At 35.9% G+C, this 14805-nt stretch overlaps 1 protein-coding gene across 3 annotated transcripts in view; it reads left to right on the top strand.

Moving 5' to 3' along the window:
- Positions 1-14805, top strand: part of PRKG1 (protein kinase cGMP-dependent 1) — a 1107834-nt gene that overhangs the window by 1014956 nt on the left and 78073 nt on the right. The gene's annotated exons all lie outside the window — the stretch shown is intronic.

The following is a 14805-nucleotide window of genomic DNA, read 5'->3' on the forward strand; positions in this document are numbered from 1 at the left end:
CTATTTTGTCAAGATTTGTTTTGTCTATCTGGGGTCTTTTGTGTTTCCATATAAATTTTAACATTTTTTTTTGTTCCAGCTCTGTGAAAAATGTCATTGGTAGTTTGATAAGGATTGCATTGAATATGTAGATTGCCTTGGATATTATGGCCATTTTAACATTATTGATTCTTCCCATCCAAGAACACTGTCCATACCTCAGTTTTTTTAAAACCAAAGATACAATAGTTGCATTATACAGGGCATGTTTTACTACCTCATATTTGTAGCTATTTATTGCATTCATGAGCTACACTAAGAAATCATGAAAATCAGATTAAAAATACTTCTGCTTCTAAAAAGCATATATATTCCCAACAACTAAATAGATATTGTTCAAAAACAGAAAGATCTTAGCTCACGATTCCTTAGTACGTGCAAAGGCAGGGTACGCGATCTGCTTTACAGAATTTTCCTTTCCTCTACGTTAGTATTTAAATACATCTAAAATATTATGTTTTATTGATATTTTGCTTCTTAGTGAGGTTGCTATTCAAGTAATAGAAATAAAAGTTAATAAGAAATTCATTTTATTATATCAGATTGTATGAAACTACCAATATTTGACCACTTTTAGCCAATTTCATATGGTTCAACCTGTGATTTCATAAGTAATTTCTGTTTCTGTGATTAGAACAGAGTACTTAAGAATTAGACTGCTATTGTCAGACATCATGCTACATTATTTAATTTATGCATTCTGAATTTCCTTCTCGACGTGTCAGTGTTTAACTGTAGTCTCCACCTTATAATTTTAATCATTTCATAAACATTATACCATTTTATTCAAAAGCTTGTTTTATGAGCCTCAGGCTTTTGCTGTTTTTGTAGTCCTAGAGATATTACATAGTTATCCATGTAGATAAGAGTTTTTCAACTTCAGCGTGATGAGTATTTTGGCCAGACAGTTCTTCGTTGGGGTGGGCTGCCTTGTGCATCATAGGACACTTAGTAACATCACTGGCCTCTACCCACTTCTGAGCTGTTTACTCACGATACTTCTTATGCCAAATGAGTGGGGTTTTCCCACACTGACAATCAGTTAGTTCTCTAACTCTTTAGTGCCAAATGAATGTCCTACAGTTCAGTCCTGACACTAACTACCTGGAGCTAGTGCAAACTCCATAGTCAAGTGCTCAGTTTCACAGACTACTCCCCCTTCAGACACCTGTCACTGGTCCTAGGTTACTGCCTGTGCTTCTGACCGACAGGCTATAAATCAGGGGTTCCCATGACCCCTTCTTCAGGTTCTATAATTTGCTAGAATGGCTTGCAGAACTCAGGAAAACAGTTGGCTTACTATTCCCAGTCTACTATAAAGGATACAGCTCAACAACAGCCAAGTCCAGGAACTGTATGGGGTAAGGTATGGGTGGGTGGGTGCAGAACGTCCATGCCCTCTCCAGGCACAGAGCCCTCCCAGCACCTTTGACGTATTCACCAGTTTTGACATTCTCCTAACCCCATTGTTTAGGGGTTTTTTATTGTATAGGCAGTTTTCATTACGTGGGCAGAACTGATTAAATCTTTGGCCCAGGTGATTGAAGGCAACCTCCAGTCCCTCACCCCTCTCCGGAGGTTGGAGGGGTGGAGCTGAAAGTGCCAACCCTCTAATCATGCCTTGGTCTTTCTAGTGACCAGCCCTCATTCTGAAGCTACCTAGGCGCCCCCAGTCACCAGTCACCTTGTTAGCATGCCAGAGATGCACTTATCACTCCAGAGATTCCTAGGGTTTTAAGAGCTATGTGCCAGGAATCAGGGACAAAGACCAAGTAATTATTTCCCATGCTACTGGCACCACCAGATGCCAGTAGCATGTCCCCCCTCCCACTGCTTGAGTCATGACAATCAAAACTGTCAGTAGACATTGCCAGACATTTTCTGGGTCAAGCGAGGTGTGGCGGGAGGACAAAATCTCCTGTGGCTGAGAAGCAATGGTATAAACAGAAGTCAAATAAATACAAAATTGTGGGGGAGAGGGGACACTAAAATTATATTAGTGTCAGAGTACAGAATTTTATCAAATGTTGAAAATGAGCCTTACTTTGCTATAGTTTCACTTCCAGGAGAAAGGTTTAGGTGTGATAAGTGTCACAGTTGGCATCAGACAAGACTTTGATTTCCAGAAGCTCGGGGTTTGCCAAAATTTGATTTTTTCAAAGGCTAGAATACAAACTATACAAAATAATTTACCTACATTCAACTAAGATTTCTAGGTGTCTCCCTAATACTCAAGATTTTTAAAAACTTATATTTATTCCTTCAAAGAAACAGAATTTAAGCATAATGGGACAATTAATTCATGGGAGAATCTGGCTCACCAGAATATTAAAACTTTTTTGTTTTAAGACAGTAGAGTTAGTAAGTTTGCCAAAGCTGGGAAAAGACGCGGTCTCAGTTTGTTCCACACACGGGTGTGTGACATTTTTCACGTTAGATGCTAAGTCACTATAATAGTCTCAAATATAATTACTTTGGGTTATAATACAAAGAATTTTCTTCCTATTTATGTAACCCCTGGGTTATACTGGTAAAACATGGCATTGTATTAAGATAGAAAACACAAAAACAGATTTTGGGTAAAACTAACATCTATAAGAGAAGGCTAATATTACATTGGTAATAAAATACAAGTGTATATTGTTGTGAAATTGAACGCACTACAAAAGACAAAGTGCAGCAGGCAAAAAAAGAAGTGCTTTCAAGGACTAGAAGTCACAAACTTGACAGTGCCTCCAAATAGGAGCATTTTTACATTACAAATTCTGTTGACATGGTTTCATTAACTTTTAGAAATAAAGGGCATGCCATTCTTTAAATTCCACCTTTGCGGTAATCATGAACAATAGATTCTGCCAACGCAATGCTCTGTTGTCATCCTGCTGCCCGTAGACATGATTACCATTCCCCTAGTGCTTCCAGGGGCCAAACACAGGTCAATTTGACTCCCTGCTGATTGTAGAAAGAGCCAGAAATAATTAGAGAGACATAACCATGTCAGTCCATAACATGTTGGCATCTGTACATCCTCAGATGCAGAAAGTAGACATTTGAGATGCAGAGAATGTTGAAATTTCTGTGAAAGAGAAGAAAGGTAGCAACACTTGGGAATACATAGGCACTGGGTTTGTTGAAAAGACCCCCAGGAGAAAATAATTTAAAATAGTAGACTGCGGGGATTATTATAAAAGAATAAACCTTCAGAGTGGTGCTCAAGCTATAGTTTGCAAACCACTAGGGATTGTGAAGTTCATGTCCTGCATCATGACCAGCATTTTTATTATTTCAGGTGAATTACATGCAGTGACGTTGATTTGTTAGTGTTTTCCTTTGTGTGCACGTGTGTGTGTGTGTGTGTGTGTGTGTGTGTGTGTGTGTGTGTAAAAGGATAGGTATGATGAAAAATGTATTTCTTGATATGACTGTAGTTAAAAAGGCTTAGAAACTAATAAAGAATATAAATGCCTTCTTCCTAATTCAGCTGTACTATTCATTATAATTTTACTTTACTTTTTAAAAATAGGTGATATTTTGTGTGCATTAGACTTACCTTCTGGCTACAGATGACACCTCCTTGGTCAGTTAGGTACCTTAAAAATTCATGCAGTTGGAAAAAAATATAAATGCATGCAATTGAAAGAAAATAAAATTTAAAAAATGCATGCAGTTGAATTGAAGGAGACAGAATGAGAGGGGCCAGGTACACAACTGTCCATTTGCAAAACATGTCAGTGTCGTCATTTCCATATCAAAGGATAGTACATCATGATTGTGAAGAATGAATTAAGTCAATATTTTTTTCAATTCAGATATACCAGGCATGTACTAGGCAAAGAGAATACGGAACAGATATGTTCTCTTCTTGAGAAACTTAAAATCTGATAAATGCGGCAATTATGTTGTTCATTGTGGTGTTATTTAGTAAGAGGGGAAATGGAATACTGTACGAGCACTTAGAAGGAGTATAATATTCACCTTAGGATTTTAACCATTTTCATCAAAACATTCTTCTGTATAAAGAAAATTATAGGAATGTTTTTAGCCAAGGAAGCATTTAGCTTATGGAGATTTGTCTGTAAACATCTGTGGAGTCTGTTCTCCAGAGCGCTAGAAGATGTGGTTGCTGGCAACGTTTTGATAAGTGTAGTTTAAAACTTCCTTTATACTATATTTATATTCCTATATAGCAGTCCTCCCCCTCGCCCCCGGAGGTATATATTTGTGACCGGGGAGGCTGAGCCACTGACCCAGGTCCTAATGGACGTGTTTCCATTTGCCAGTTATTGGTATTAGTTGGTCACAAGGCATTACTGCATTTCAGGTTGTGATATTTGGAGTCTATGTTTAAAGGTGCAACAAAAACAAAAAATAAACTTATCCTGCCTTTGAGGACTACTGCTGTCAGCTTTTAAGAGCCACCTTTTTTACAAGTGTTCTCATTTATATTCTCAAGCTAACTCTTCAGAATTGGAAACCTTTAATAACCCTGTAGTCGCCACAGATGTTTATCAATGTGGTTTTTATCTCTGCATTTGTTAGACATAGGGAGTATCTATTTGCAATATAGCATAAGCCTCTATTTATGAAAAATCTTAACAACTAGAAAGTACAAATAACCCAAATTATCATTGCTTTGGTTGATACTAATGATAGTGAAGACCAAGAGGATCAGCAAGAATTCATATTTTTCTAAGCTGTGAAACAAAGCCTTATTTATTTTCAGTACTTCATTCCATTCTTTTGAAAATTAATAATTTTTCCATATAACTTTTACAAAATAAATACCAGTTAATTAAAATGCTCAGGGATCCAAACAACCCAAATCCCAGAGAATCTGAAAACTTAAATATATTCTATTAAAATAAAATATATTATTTTTAATGAGATGAATATATTTGAAAACAGCTCATTAAATATAAAAATACTTTGTAATTTTAAGATTATCCTGTTCCACTTATATTTTTAATAATTTATAAGTATAGTGATAATTAATGGCAGTAATGGCTCACATTTGTTGAGCACGTATTATGTGCTAGGCTTTATATGAATCATCTCATTTAATCATAACAGAAGTTCTGTGAAACAAGTCAGTCTTATTTCCCCTGGCTTTACAGATAAGTAAACTGAGCCCTAGAAGGATTAATCCCAAGGTCACTTAACTTGTAAATGATTGAAGCAGAGATTCACCCAGGCCACCAGATGTCTGCTGCCAAAGCCCATTTGTATATATTTAGATCCCTGTTTCACATACAAATTTTCATGAGAGAAATTTTGGGGACTTGTTCTTATCCACATTTTCAATCAGAGAACATATTGCCATGGACTCTTCCCCTTATAAACATCACCCAGATTCAACAATCATCAATCTTATTCTATAGTTCCTTCATCTAATTCTTGTTACATTTTTTTACTGAAATATTTTAAATAAATCACTAACATTATATCCTCTAAATATATCCTTTGTTATGTATCTTCTAAAAATAAGGATACTTCTTTTTACATAACCAGAATACACTGCTTCTAAGAAAATGAGTATCTAGGCATTATTCAATTTTCCTGAATTGTCTTAAATATCTTTTTTATGGTTTATTTGTTTGACTTGGGATCAAAACAGATCTCATCCATTACATGCTGGTTATGTCTCTTAAGTCTTCTTTGATCTAGATGAACCCCTTTAATAGCCATGTTAGGTTGTTGAAAGAAATGAATCAGTTGTCCTATTAGAGATCCCCCATCTGAGTTTTGTCTTATTGTTTGTAAATGGTGTCACCTACCTGGTATCTCTGTAGCCTCTGTATTTCTTAAAGGATTATCAGACCTAAAGGCTTGATTAGATTTATGATCAACTTTTTATGGTAAGAAAACTTCATAGGAGGTTCAGTGTACTTCAGAGTTACATTATAGCAGAAGGCAAACAGTGCATAACCAGGCACATTTCTACTTTGAACTACTTGAAATTGAAACAGTGGATTAGAAGTGACAGTCTAATCCTTTGATTGTAATGTTTCCTATCGAACTTTTGTTAAATGTTTTGATACCAATGATGATCATTGCCTGAATCAACTATTTCATTAGGCTTTTAACGTGATTATTTCATGTTAATTCAATATCCGTTAACTGGAATTCTCTAAACACTCTCCATCATCAACTAAGAATCTGACAGACTGTTTATTCTTGTACTATTCATTTAAGACACGCAGGGTGAATGCTTTTTATTTCCCATTAATCACCAATTTCCAGAGTAAGTAATTGATGCCCTAGTTACTTCTTAGTGACAAATGATGGGTTTTTTGCTCTCTTTTTGCATTACTATGAATTCGGAGATTTTTACACATTCAGTGCATCAGGTTGGCTCCTTGTTTTCTTCAAAGACAATCCATTAGTTGCCAAGAGCATCCTTTCTGAATAAGAAGATGTCCTAGGTTCTTTGTGTGTATTTCCTTCCCTGAGCCTGACATAAACCATTTCTCAAGGAACCATGGTTCCTCTTAGCCAGAAATGGTGCTAATAAGGGTGGTCACTGCTACTAAGTCTCTTTGCTTCTAGACTTTTTATAGTAGAAAAAATAAGGGAACATTTTTTTAAATAAGCACATTATTTAACTTACAGTATGCGCTTACATTCTTGCATCATTCCCATCTTCTAAGAGGGTAGCATATTAAGTTAGAACCAAGATGTATGATTCCCTAAGAATGATTTTCACATCAAGCTTTTTATCTATGTTCATATTTCAAAGGGACTTTTTGTTATTTTAGGAGGAAGTCAAGGGTGACAGCTTAGCTTATGATGCCAATTAAACTAAAAAAAATAATTCTTCCAGATACCAATAAATACAGGAGCCTTCATAGAGTAGGTGGCTTTCTAAGATAATCAGTATTTATATAAAAATACTAAAAATATATATTTGTTTGGATATTGAACTTAATTTGCATTAGAGATGTATTTCTTATTTTAGGTTTTCAGGAGACTGAGACCATATTGTTTGTTTTAGAAAATGTAATAAGCCATAGACTTTTAAAATTTTTTTTACCCAAGCAAGTTTCCTATCAGATGTTTGAGACAAAAGCTTCACGATACCCATGTCACTTGCATTTCCATTTATCTCTGTCTTCTCCAAGGTCTTGGTTTTGTGGTTGTAATGAACTTCAAGGTGTCTTTTCTCTGGTCTGTGATTCTTTAGTGGACATGAAGCACCAACAGTTAAGGGCGATTGCTGCCAGCGTCTCCAGGAGAAACAAAGTGTGTCCACTTTCTCGGTCATTTGTCCAGCTCTCCATTTTCAAGAAGAAAATATTAAAGAAAAATTTTCCATGTTAGGCACTGTCCCTTGTTTCTGTTGTGGGAAAAGCAAAAAGAAGCTGTCTCTGTCTTCTCTGAAAAGCCACACACTAAAATCCTAACATTTTACTCAACTACTTAAGGCCTCTTTTAACTCTATGACTTTTTATTAACTAGACTCTTTATTTCAAGGCACTGTCTGTATTTCTCTTTAATAAATACCTGTACTTTTAAAAAAAATCTAATAATTAAAAATATATACAGAGTAAGAGGTAAATCTTCCTTGTTAGGAGCAAGCATTATAACTGGCTTCCTCTGGATCCCTTCATTGATACAAGTATACATTAACTTGTACTTAAGTAAAAATTGGTTGCCTCTTTCTAATTTATGATTTTTTTTTTTAGAGGAGCAAAATGTAGGAAGTAATCAATACTTTGGACAAAGCCTCCAAGAGATTTTATAAGACTGCTCCAAATCCTCTTAAGTATATTAAAGAATTTTTTTTATTGTAAATGTACATCTAAATCCTAGCTGTATGGGTTTAGTGATATTTAGTAAAGATTAAAATGTATTTATCAAGAGTATGACATTAATAGTTTTTCCCTAAGATTATTTAAAATTTTGCTTATTTTATCTTATATGGTAACAAAATTCAAGCAATACAATAAAATATAAAGAAGAAAAAGAAAAGAAAACCTCATATCTCACCACCAAATAACTAATTTTCAACAGAAAAGTTTAAGTGCCTTTAGGTAGAAACGTAATTTCTTATTTATAAAAGATAAACTGTTATTCTATGTAATTTATGAAGCCCCTCTCTGTATTCTTACCTGTCTGAATAATTGAGGCTCTTAACAAAAACAACACTGTCAACTTAGACCTAAAATGGAGATGTTTTACCATTTCATTCTTTCTCCACAGTTTCCATGGAAACATGACAGTTATGACAATAGAAGAGGGGGGATGATGACTGTTAATTAAAGATAAAAATGATCACAGGATTAAATACTTAGGATTATACAACTCTTAAAAACACCATGGAATTAATGTATAAGCTATCAAAGTAGTAAAGAGAAAATTAAATACATATTTAACATTTAAGGTCAAAAAAGAATGAATAAGGCTAATGTTGGCTCTGTCAAGTTTCCATTTATGCAACCTGTGTTTCTGCTTTTAACAATGAGAAGCTAAATTTTGGAACAGCGTTTAATTAATGAAGTTCAATGTAGAGCAAAAATTAGTAAATAGCAGTTGAGCTATCAGTGGCAGGAAATTTGAAAAAAGTAATCTTTTTTTTCCTGTGATGTTTTACCAACTGACAATATTTAAGCACTGTAAGAAAATATATATCCATATTACCATGACACTTCTATTTTTAAAATAAAATATGACAGAATTTGCTATCCCAAACCATCAGTGTGTACCAACGTGAATAAAACAGAACTTTTCACTATATAAGCTAATTAGTGTGAAATAATTAGGGAAACCTTCCTTACAGTGACACTTGCTTTAATGAATCGTGTCTCATCCAGTTCAAATTGAACATAGAGAAAGTACCAGTTTAACATTTATAATAAATACGTTAGCGGTGTTTTACCAAAATTAATGTTTAGATTGTTTTATGATGACAAAGAAATAGAATGCATTATTTGGTGAACTGATATTTTTGTCATAACTCCTATAACAATGACATAAAAAGAGAAATGCATGCAAAGTGGAATATAGCTGGCAGCCAACCGACTCAAAGTGGAGCATGCTTAGTGCCTCTGCTTTTATGTTTGCTTATTTCCTCATTAGCCCAACTCTATGGGATTTTATATTTGTTTGGAAGACATCTAGCACCAAAATGAAGGCATTGCTCTATAGCATAGCTACCTATTTTATAAATTTAATAACCAACACCACGTGCTACAGAGAGCACACATAAAATATCAACAAGTGTTCTTAGTGATATTGGCCTTGGTAATTTGATGAGTTGAATTTTTCTCTAAGTAGCAGAATTGGAATCTGTTGAAAACCTAAGTCTCTATCTGAACTTCCCAATCTGTTCATTTCTTATGACGCAAAACTTGGGCAGTGTGTGCTGGGTTTAATTATATTCCTACGAGATTCAAATACACAAGTGTGTTTTTAAATGCCTATCATTTTTATGTATAACCTTTTGGGAAATTAAACCTTTTAATTTTTAAATTTGAATGTAATTTTATTTTAGTAATCACTTAGAAATAATACCTCACATGTCTAAGCTCATTCTTAATGATTTCTAATTGCAGTGTCTGAATGACAATTTTTTACTTTAATTATATTTTTAGATTAATTATATAACCAGAAGTAAATCATCTAAATTAAAAACTGATAGTTACTCAGATTTTTGTTAACAACATTATGTGTTACTATATATGCATTGAGTATATCAGGAGAAAAGTCTACCCCCATCATTTTCATGCTTCAAGTAAAAACTGAAGAGAAAATGAAAATTCATCTCAATTAGTGATATGTGTAATGGTTGATTAAACATTCAGAGAAATGCTAAAAGGATCATAATTGAGTCTTTGTTAACATCTTAATTACCTAAAGGATGTAGTCAACAAATCTGTAATTCAAAACGTAGGTGTTATTCCCTAGGAGATGTTGCAAACGTATAAGAGGAAAAGAGGGCACAAAATGGGATGAGGTAGAGAGAAAATTAATTAAAACATAAGTTAGAAAAACAAGGCTCACCAGCAAGTAGTCATCTGAAACCCATATATTTGCCAACAAGGAAAGATACTCATTTTGGTCAATGAAAGCCGAAGTTTGGGAATTCTGTAAAGTGACTCTGGGGTGTTAGTTAGCTAGTCAATGCGATGTGAACGTGCTAAGGCAGCTGTGTACTAGAGCAGAAACAGCTGGTCGTGTGAGGGATATGTGGGCACAGGGAGTTCTGTTAGAAATAGAAGATAATAATAGGAATAGAACTTCCCTGGGGAAATGATTTTCAAGATATTTTAAATCATCTTTGAAATGTTATATTTACGATAGTGTCATGTTGAGTAAATCCACTATGTGTATATGCTAATTATGTTACAGGCAGGAATTAAATAGTACAAAATGTCCATAGAATTTCCAAGCAAATGAGATGGAGGTGCTTCCATGTTCCTGTTTCCCTAGAAGCGTATTAGGAAGACACTTAATTCCATTTTACAAATGAGGAAACTGAAGCACAGAGAGGTTAAATAACCTCCCAAGTCCCCCGGCTAGCAAGCAGACCAAGACCCCGGCGTAAGGATGTCTGAGAGTCAGAGGTAATTCACTACCAGAAAGTACTACTTCAGTCCACAGATCAGGAAATACGATATTTCCTTATACTTGACCAACTTCAAGGAAACAACTTCTTTAAGGTTTACTCAGTATCCCTTGGTCCTCTCTTAGAGCTGTAATGTGGTATATTGGAGGATAGTTCGGAAGGTTCTCTTTTGCTTTGTTGGCTACTGTTTCTTGAAGAAGGTGCTAGAAAGAGAACTAAAATATTTACCAGCTGTTTAAATAATTCCCTTTCCAGATATTCATGCAGTTTCATTAATTGGAGATTATTTACATACATAGAAACATGATGTGTACGATCAATTTTTTAAAATCTTTTTTTTTTTTTGAAGCATAGTCGATTTACAATGTTGTGTTAATACGATGGCTTTTTGATACGCTGAAATTTTTAAAAGTAGAATATACTAAGACAGCAATTATAGATTTACCAGTTGCTTTAATATTTACATAATTTTATTTTACCAATGGAGTGATATATTGAAAAAAATTGTGTTCGGGGGGTTGGTGGGCAGAATTTCTTGAGGTGCAAGAAAAATACTTGAATATAGAGGAAACCATCAACATTCACAACCCTGAAATTCATCTCTAATCCTTGCACCATCAAGCAGGTAAATTGGGCAACACCTGGGTCAAAGGTCACCAAAGGTCCAGAATCCTCCTTGCTTTCCTTCTGATAAAGTTGATACTCCCTGAAGCAGAAATACATTTTTTGTTAATGTAAGAGTCAAATGGTGCTGCTTTCACCTCAGTGCCCAGGTAGTAAAATGATAGTTGGTCAAACTATCTTTCGTTTGAAATGCTTTTAGAAATCATTTCAGAAGTATAAAAATATGCTACAGTATGTAAAGAACTTACCTTAAACATTTTAGCTATTCAACCCCCAAAACTCTAAAATTAATAATATTTCCTTAAGTATTATTTTTAAAATTTTTCCATAAAATTTCAAAATGTTAAATTATACATAACTTTTGAAACTTTGTTTTTTTTTAACATAAGGGTTTTTTTCCCCAGTTTTTAATCTGAAAATTCAAATTTTGGTCTATTTCTCTGCAGAGTTAAGTAGTTAGTGTTAGGCGGCTCTCAGGGTTCTAAACTCTAAGGATGTGAAGGAATTGGATGTCTCCTTTTGCACTCATGAGGCTTACATGCCACCCGGCATGAGAAATGAGCTCATCTTGGGCTTCAGCTGAGGACTGGATAAAAATAAGTAAACATGTCAGCTGAGGACAAGATGATACCAAGCAACTCTGCTGCTCATTGTTCCAAAGCACGTTTTGATACAGTCAGAATGACATTAACAGAAGAGATATATTTATAGATGACAAATATTGTGTCTTTGAGATGACTAGAGAAAAAGCTTCATTCAAGAAAAGAATCACCTGGGACCTGGTCACAACCTTGCACTTGAACGGTCCACACTCAGATGTTTATTTTGGCTACTTTCCTTGCTAAGTCACAGCAGTACCTGGGCAGTCCGTTTCAAAACTTTAACTCCCCAAATACCAAGGTATTCACACTGCATCAGTATTTTATCCTCCTAGAACTTTAGAGGGGGCAGAGAGTTCTCCAAGGCCAATTCCCTCATTTTACAGGGGAGGAAACCTTTAGCTATTCTAGAGATGCAGACTTAGTCATTTTAAAACTAGACCTCATGGAGACTTATGAAATATGGCTTTTAAAAATTATTATGCCCACTATGAAACACTGAAGCAGTACAAAAGCTTCTTCCTCTTCGTGACAGATACTTAAGGATGCTTCATGTACCTTTGCTAGTCACTAGGGTACCATTTAGGGCAGTGGAGGAGTTGATTTACAGCATGGTGCGTACATAAATGTCTCAGAGCAGCTTTTTACTCACTGGAAGAACACGGCATTATTTCAACACTCATTTCAGTTCATCTTTGAGCTTGATTCTATTCACATAGCAGTAAAAGGCAAAGACAACATTATAAATATTCAAATAGTTTATTATATTTTCTCAGCTTTGTGTGCCTCAGCTACTTCCCCTTTTTCCAGATAGATCCACATTAAAACTTGAACACCTGTAGTATACAGTTTTGAGATAACAAATTTGAAAACTGCATCTCTTAAGGGTATAATTACTTGACTTAATTGGCATGCAGTTTGATAAATATTTGTTCTGTGAAAAGAAATAATTTGTTTGGGAACTCCATTGGTGACTGATATACATTGTTTTTATGACTCAGCATCCCGTAGATGAGCGAAAGAAATGGTGTTTACAGGGGCACACTCAGTGAGGTCCAACTGAGCAGAAAGGAAAATAATTTTGTAATGTCTGAGAGTGGGTTCAGGAAGGAAGAAACAATGAGTGACTAGAACCAAGAAAATCTATAATTATTTGGGTGATAATAAAAGCTGTAATGACATTGTATTAGTTTCCTGCAGTTGACATAACAAAGTACCACAAAAGGGGGGGCTTAAAACAAGAGACATTTATTTTCTCACAATTCTGGAGCCCAGAAGTCAGAAATCAGTCTGGGCCCCGTCAAGGTATTGGCAGTGCTGCCCTCTCTCTGGAGGCTCTGAGGGACAAGCTACTCCTTGCCTCTTCCAAATTCTGGTGCCTACTAGCATTCCTTGGCTTGTGACCACATCCCTCCCATCTTTGCTTCTGTCTTCACACTGTCTTCTCCTAGTGTGTACAGAAAAGCTCACTTTGCCTCCTTCTTATGAGGGTATTTATGGTCTACCCAGATACTCTGGGAGAATTTCCCCATCACAGGATCCTTAATTTAAATCACAACTGTGAAGATGCTTTTTCCAGATAAGGTACCATTTATGGGTTCCAGGGATTGAGACCCAGTATCTTTGGGGGACATTTTCCCACCTACCACAAAGAACTTAACTGGTTAGTTAGTACACTATATCCAGCAAACAGTTCTGTTTCCCTTTCAGAATGCAGAGGCTGCTACTCTGAACATACCCCAAGTGACATTTGATGAGGGATGAGGTCAGATCCCACCCATCCTGGCTCTCTTTCCTTTTCTTCTGATTCTACACCAGTCCTACAACCACTGTTTTTCTTCCTTGCCTCAATGCAGGGAGCAGCAACCATATTCTATAACATTTGCTGGTATCCTCTCCCATCCCCCAGCCTACCATCTTGACCTAGCCATTCCTTTTGAATTCTTAGGTGAGACCATGGGCCACTCTGTCCCCTCCGTGTAAGTGTATGTCACACTCACAGGACAGTGAAGATTCTTCTGTCTTCTTTTGAAAAGACACTAGAAACTGCTAGACTCAACTCAAAGCCTATGTGTACCACATAGTCTAACAGATCCGCTGCCATGGGTACCTTGGTGTAGAGTAGCCACCGAGGACGCTCAGTGTGACCTGTGGAATGACTATTTATTTGTTTCTCAAGGACTGTACTGACCATCTTGGAAATTAGCTGCAGAGATCTGCGTGGTGAGAGCTAGCCCTGCCACATGTAGGTGGTTCAGATTTGCCTGATCGCCGCAGAAAGGAGATGAACTATCCATCTGTTTTTGAAGTTCCTACTGCAAAGCCTCCTCCCTGGAGTTACTCTCTGTCCCCAGTACAGCTGTACCTCCCTCCACAGAAGCATCCCTCATTTGCATAGAGGAGTGTGGATTCCACAGGTCATTTTAGAGGAGGTGGGTCCTGGGGAGCTGTAGTATTTGTGCCAGGATCATCCTCTGGTCCCTGTTCACAACTTTCATCTTTGCAAACGTAGTTCTGTAGGTTTGTTTCATAGCAAATGAAATGGTACAAATAGATGAGCTTTATCATAGGGAATATCACCCATGGAACTGTAACCGACTCTTTCTCTAAACATTTACCAAGTAGCCATGTAGAATCCATAGATTGCAAAGAGTGCTTTTGAATTCATGAATATATCTTTCCAAAATGATTAGCTGAAATTGAACACTTGATTTATGCCAGGCGCTGGGCTAAGCATTTTATTTGCATTCCTTCATTTAATCCTTTGAATTAGGATCTATTATTGTTATTATCCTAACTTTCTAGATGAGGAATTTGAGGCTCAGGGGGATTGGTTGACCTCACAGATAGCTGTGGAGTTGAAGGCTACAAAGTCAGTTAGCAGGGGGAGTCAGGATTTAAACCCAAAGGGTCTATCTCCAGAATTCATCTCTGTAACCCCAGCGATACTATCTCTTGACCATAGTTACAATCTTGTGA

Source organism: Camelus ferus, chromosome 11, assembly GCF_009834535.1.
Source record: "Camelus ferus isolate YT-003-E chromosome 11, BCGSAC_Cfer_1.0, whole genome shotgun sequence".
Taxonomy (NCBI): Eukaryota; Metazoa; Chordata; class Mammalia; order Artiodactyla; family Camelidae; genus Camelus; species Camelus ferus.